This window comes from Pteropus vampyrus, unplaced genomic scaffold (genome assembly GCF_000151845.1).
Source record: "Pteropus vampyrus isolate Shadow unplaced genomic scaffold, Pvam_2.0 Scaffold111, whole genome shotgun sequence".
Classification (NCBI taxonomy): domain Eukaryota; kingdom Metazoa; phylum Chordata; class Mammalia; order Chiroptera; family Pteropodidae; genus Pteropus; species Pteropus vampyrus.
This window is the reverse complement of record NW_011888892.1, coordinates 1987780-1994970: the sequence shown is the minus strand read 5'-3', so window position 1 is coordinate 1994970 and position 7191 is coordinate 1987780.

Here is a 7191-nt window from a genome sequence, read left to right as displayed (position 1 = left end):
GGGAGCCCTGAGTTAGGGATAGCCCTTCAGAGTTGTCCTGCCTTGGCCCAGGATGGCCTAGCCTCCATTCCCTGCACAGGTCAGACAGTGGACGTGGGTTGTTCCAGGAAGAGCCGTGACCTTGGGCAGGGCAGTCCTCTCCAGCTTCTGAAGGTGTGTGCTAGGGGTGTCCGCCACACCAGTGCTTACAGAATCCACGACCCGAGGGAGCTGGGCTTGGTACATCCTTCCCCCATCCTGGAGGTGGCATCAGTTGCAAAAACACACATGGGGGATCTTTGCAGCCAAAGTGGCTCTGTACTGGGCCACATGAATGATGCCAGGACCTTCAGAAGTCCAGGGCCGGGCCTTTGGGGCGCTGGCAATGCTCTGTCTCTTGCTCTGGGTTGGGGGCACTTATGACATACTGACTTTTCTATATATACATTATGTAAATTATGTTTCAATAATGCTATTCAAATTACTTAAAAATTGGTAACTAATGTATTCAACCTTCTAGTCTGCCTTCTAGTTTTCCTTTTAAAAGAAAATGTCATTGGGGTTTTTCTACACATAATTCGATATACGACAAATTACAAACACTTTAAAACTAAAGTATGGACTGAGCCAGAACATCGAAATTATCTTCAGATCAAACTTGAACTTCACTTTAATTTGAATTTTTCTCCATTCTCTGCTCAAACCTATAAACAGCCTCCCATCTCAAAGAAAATTTAACAACTTTTTTTTTGGAGGGGGGGTGGGGGGTGGTGGGGAATATAAACTATTTTCAGTTCCTTTCACTAAAAACTAATTGAGTATCTATTCCGTGTCAGGCACTGCATCTGGCTTTCTGCTTAGAAATGGGATGAACGAGGCCACTCCTGCCCTCGAGGGGTGCATGGTCTGGGGGACAGTCCCTGCACACCTAAGAGCCGCCTTGGCGGCTGAGCTGCGTGCAGGGGCGAGAGGCAGGATCAGCACGGATGTTCTGGAAGAGGCGCTCTCGCGTCAGATTTGGAGAGATCGCCATCTAAAGGGTCTGGCGGGTCTCCTGGAAACCTCGTTTTGCTTGCGTGTGTTTTCCTGGAAAGGCCAAGGTCACCCTGGCCTCCTCGTGGTTATGGCCCCTACGTTTGGGCTCTTGCCCTTGTGCATTTGTACTCCCTTCTTTATATTTCTATGCAAAAAGGTAGCTTGCTCTTAGATCCCCAGGCTTGCTTGTTGGAGGGACAGTGGCTTTCGCTGGAACCCTCTGCACCTGAGCCTCCTCTCCCGAACCCCCCGGGCCGTCTCCTTGACTTCCCTGCATGCTGCTGCCTTAGATGCATCAGCGTCAGCTACTGCTTGTCTGTTCTTAACTGCAGAACTGTGCATCTCATGTGTATTTTGGTCACCTCGTGGAAAGGTTCATGCCCCACCTCACTCTTGAACAAGTTTCCCAAAACCAGGTGAGGAGGGACCCTGGAGGACTTCAGAGCTGGAATGGCACCTTTCAACTGGCTACAAAGCAGTAACCATAACAACCAGTAACGACCCGCCCCAATTCTTCCTTTAGTCCCACTGAGCACAATGTTGAGAACCGGGTCCTTTGGTTCAGTTCGGACCCCAAACAGCCTCAGGACTGCAGGACACGTGGTGACCTGCTTTTAGGCTTCTCATTTGGTCGTCTGGTCACCGCCCACTCCCAATACTCACCCAGCACTGCCCCCAGCTCCAGGGGAAAGGACGATCGTGCCAGTATTCACGTGAGCACCCGGCGTCACCCCCATATCCTTTCGCTACCATTTGAGAAGTTCTCGAGGAGACACTGGGCAGGAGGCGGGTCTTGGGAGGAGATGAGGAGAATCGACAGCCAGAACGCGTTTTGCTTTGGCAAACGCTAGAATAATTTGCCTTTCTTGAGCCTGCAACGACTCACAGCTGGGAGAAGGGATCCAGAACCACAAAATTTGTCCAGCTTAGAATAAGAACATTACTGTAGACAGTTCTGGAAGCTGAGACTTAAGAATTGAGGATGCCAAGGGTGGGAGGAGATCAGTGCCTTAGAAAACCTTCCAGCCCGTCCACACTTGTGTTAATCTGGCTGAGTCCCACATGCGTGTCCACGCTGAGATGTGGGCAGGACGAAGTTTGTTATGTGTCCCCATGCCAAAGCGAAGAGGTGGCTGATTATTTGTAAATTCGAACTGCATAGATAGCCATGCGAAATTATCGACCTCCAATTTTATTTTATCACGTTATTAAATCCTGGTACATATTTGCTGATATTCACAGTGAAGCTGCGAATAGCTGGAACAAACTTAAGATGCTTCTCTCACACTCACAGAGTCACTTCAGACTTACCTAGCAGGTCCCGACAGAGCCTCACACCTGGATGTTCCCGGGGCTGGGGACGATCTGATTGGTGAGGGATTGGCACAAGATTTTTCTCTCATTTTGAAATCAGCCATTCATAAGGATGATTTCCAGTCAGCTTCGTATGAAAGATATTACAAAAAAATGATCAGTCCCTCCCAATACTGCCATGTTACATGCAATAGCAATGTCAAAAATTACCTGTTGGGAAGACACGCAAACAAAATCGAAACCATAATGAGATATTACCCTACTCCCACCAGGATGACTACTGTGAAAGAAAAAAAACTCAGCAAATAACAAGCGTTGGCGAGGATGTGGGGAAATCGGGCCCCTTGTGCACTGTTGGTGGGAGTGTACAATGGAAAATAGTATTGTGGTTACTCAAAAAATTAAAAGTAGAATTACCTATGATCCAGCAATCCCACTCCTGGGTATACATTCTAAAGAATTGAAAACAGTCTTGAAGAGATATTTGTACACCTGAGTTCACAGCAGCCTCATTCACAATAGTCAAAAGGTGGAAGCGACCCAAGCGTCCATCACGGGATGAGTGGACAAACAAAATGTGGTCCATCCATACAACGGAATCTTATTCAGCCTTGAAAAGGTAGGAAATCCTGTCACGTGAAGCTGGAGGACGTGATGCTCAGTGAAATAAGCCAGTCAGGAGAGGACAAGTTCTGAATGATTCCACTTATAGGAGGTCCCCGGAGTCGTCAAAATCGGAGCCAGAGAGTGGAATGGTGGCTTTCAGAGGGGAGTGGGGTGGAGGGCTGCTGCTTAATGGGGACAGAGTGTTGGTTTTGCAAGATGCACAGTTCTAGAAATCGGTTACACAACAATGCAAATGTACTTAATAAAACTGTGCACTTAAAAATGGTTAAGATGGTAAATTTCCTGTTGTATGTATTTTGCCACAATTATAAAAGAATTCGCATGGCCGCCTCCTCACAGCAATTGTCATCGGCTGTCCAGTTGTGTTCTGCCACAGTGCGTGTCAGCCCAGGTGTGTTGAGCCCTTGCCTGTATCTTCCTGAGCCATCCACCATGGTTCCTGGACAGAATCTGGCAAACAGATGCTCAGCACAGTTCTACTGAATGTCTGAGGAAGAGAGGGAGAGAGGAAAGGAGGGAGGAAGGGAAGAAGGAATGAATAGAAAATCCACAAAAGATAAATTACAAATGGACAGTAACCAAATGGGAAAACATTCAGCTTCACTAGTAACCAAGGAAAAGCCCATTCAAGTGACAATGAGTTTCTAATTCTCACTGTGAAATGAGCAAAGGTTTTTATTATTAGAATTTAAATACCTAACGCTGGCAAGGATGCGCTGAGATGGATAACTTCAGACAGCATCAGTAGGTTTCTATCAGGAAATGTAGGAGTACATGTGAACAGCCCGGTAACGATTTGTATCTTTTGTCCCAATAATCCTCCATCTAAGAACATATCCTAAGAAATCAACAAGATATTTAGAAAAAGATGTTGGGGCAACAATGCTTATTACAGAGTTATTTATATTAGTTACTTATAATAGAAGCTAAGTATCCGGTAAAATAGAGAATATTTAGGCACAAGATGGAAAATTCTGTAGCTACTAAAATCTTATCGTAGAAAAACATTTAATGATCTTTAAGAAAATTTTGCAAAAACATGTGCATATAGGTTATGCATATAGTAAGATGGGCTTTGTTTAAAAAAATATTGAAAACAAAGAGGAAATATATAACATCAAAATGTAATCTGGGATTGTGATCGGTTTTCCTGAACATGTCTTTAGCCTTTAAATATTCCAAAATGAGCGTTTGCTATTTTTGTAATTCAAAAATATATGTAATTTGAAAAAGGTAAAAACTTATGTCACTATCTGAGCATCTAGAGTGATGGAGAGGGCAGAAATGACAAGGTGTCCTGTCCTCCAGGAACAGGTGCGTCCGTGGAGACCACCATGACGATGTTGACGTGGGGTGACGGGGACAGGGATGAGGGAAGGCGCTTGTGCAGCCTGAGGATTTGAGCGTGTGTCTCTGCTTCTGCTGGCCCCGGCAGTGCCTCCTGCTGACCTTGTCTTTCCCTGGCATCTCGCTTTGGGCCCTCTGCTCCTGCGAGAGGCTGACGGTGCTTTACGGCTCACTGTCTGTGATCGCTGTAGGCTCAACTCAGCCCGCATAGGCTCTTCTCCAAGGTCAGTCTCCTTAAAACCCTCGCTGCAGCAGGCATTCGGGTCAGTGCTTATTGAAGCCGTCACTCAGCTGGCAAGGACGGTGCTGCTCATAGATCAGGGGCGGGGAGGTGGCAGGACCCCCACAGCCTGAAGGAACATTCCAGCACAAGCCCAGAGTCCCAGGCTGCAGAGCCAAGAGGCACATGCTTCAACTGGAAAGAGGGAAAATGAGACCCATAGAGTGACAGTGGCGTGTCCAAGATAGGATGCTGGGACCGGGTCCTCGCTTTCCCACACCCTGGCAGGGCCCCTGTACGTGGCCTTCTGCTGCTATAGGGGCAGGACCCTCACTTCCCACTGGATGCTGGACCCGACGCAGAAAGAGACCAGGGCAGGCTGCTGGGGAGGGGCGCATGGATGGATGGCGGCTATTTTTAGTACTGACATGAGGATGATAAAAATTATCTTTGTATATACATCAAGAGACCATCTGGATAGCTTCTGAAATTTATAATTGAAAAAAAATTATAAGCTACATACAATATAGATCTCCTCTTCTATTTTGGCTTTATATCCCACCCTCCCAATCCCCCACCCGCCCCGATTATAAAAGAACTATGTGTCTGGAAGTTTTAGCCAACGCAATAAATAAATCGAAGATGTAAGTTATGACTCGTAGAAATAAGACAAACTGAATTATCTTTAGACACTATGTGTGCCTGCCTATAAAGCCCAGGGGGATCTCCTAGAGAACTATCGCAGGGAAGGAGAGTGACATGGTCAAGTGAACCAAGTGACCCCTGGTCCGGCTGCAAACTCAGAAAAAGGCTGGATCGGATATGCTCGCAAACTATAAAACTATAGATGTATATGTGTGTATATATGTGTGTATGTACATGTGCATGTTAGCTAAGCTTAGCAGGTATAGGTTGGGCTGACAGAAATAAATGGGAATCCTCAGGTACCCTAAACAAAGCCAGAGTGATAACGTTGCTTAAATTCTTTATTCTGCTCACACGTTACTTCTAACATCCGTCAGCTCACTTACTTATAATGTTTATTGTTTATTGCCTTTCTTCCATCTCTGGACGACCAACTCCAGCAGGGCACACAAATCAGCATCTTCTCAGAATCATCGCTCAGGAGGGAGAAGCATCTGTCACGGTTATTTGCTCTCAGGGTTAGAGCTGTTCTGAGGCTCGCCTTGTTTATAATAAAAGTGGTGCCTTCTGAAATGAACGTGCAGAAGGCAGAAACAGGCGAAACCGCCAAGCGGTCTGTTCCCTCTCGTGATTTCTGACTTTAGAATGACAAAGTAGACCTTCCAGATAAACCAAACAGCCTCGCGAATACTGTCCAGGGAATTCGACCTGGGGACCCTTGCTGGAGAACGCTGGAAATTTCAAACGCCTTCCTTGTCTTTGCCCTTCAGTGACTTCATGGCTGGGAAACAAGCATACTGCCTTATAAATATTTCCCATTATGGAACTTTTTGGTAAGCTCCTAAAGTAATTTTAGATCTCAGCTAGGTTTGCTCTCCCTGCTGCCCAATCCAATACTTTCCAGGGCTGCCGCACTGAGATGATCTGGAGAAAAGAGAAATTAAGATAATTTCCTAGCATTCTGGAAGCATTTGCATGTGAATGCGGGCTGTCCCGCTGTTTGATAAATCTGATATGTAGGAAAACCATGAGAATCCAAGTTCACTTCCAGTCGGGCGCTTTATATGTACGTTGCGAAGGTTGCTGCAAAAATGTGATAATATCCTTCCAAGTATATGACTAATGAGGATACGTATGGCACATCTGAGACAGCTCAAATGTGTAATTATTGTGAGGATTTCACAGACACATAAATATAATGATCTTCGGCTAAGTAAATTGCTAGCTACCAATGAAATAAATAGGGTCCCTTCAGAATTTGAAATCATTTGGAATGGTAGCTGGTGGGAAATGATTCACCTTAGCTGTTATCTCTGGAACAGTAATATAGAAATATATCTGCCGACTCTGGGGCACTCGCATTGTTCTTCGCATCCTGTGGAGTTTGTCAGAGCTCTCGGGGCCCTGCTGCCTTCCAGCCCCTTAGCTGATCGGCCTCCCCGCGGCTCAGCTCGGCACTGGGTGGGAGCGGCTAATATTGTTTACCTCGGCAGGCATCCCAGCCATAATATTTTTCCAAGAAACACTGATGTGTTTAAAGGTCAGGTTGATACTGACTTGACGGAATAACACGAATTCATCTTTCTGGGAGTAAAATGGTGTACATGACTTGGTTTAAAGGTTAAACTGTTTTTTTTGTGCTCTGGATAGGTCAGAGATACATGACTTTAATACACAGAGTATAATTACCTGTTTGTGCGGACTGGGAGATACGGCCCTGGGTTTGGATTTTCGAAGAGATGTTTGAAAACTTGGAAATCTATTGATATCTTGTCATTCTTGAATATGTTTCATTGCAGGGGGAAAAACTCCTACAAGGGTTCTCGGTTAGAAGGACTGTGTCTTTCCTACTCCTGGTGAATATGTCTGTTGGGATTCTAGAAATGGAGTGTTAGAGTGCTGATATTCTAAGACTGTTTTCAGATACTGAGTTTCCTCAAGGCCAGTGAACCCCTAAATACAAACTTTATATAGTAGGTGCTAAATAAAAACTTGGTAGATGAATGAATCTAACGTACCTTCTT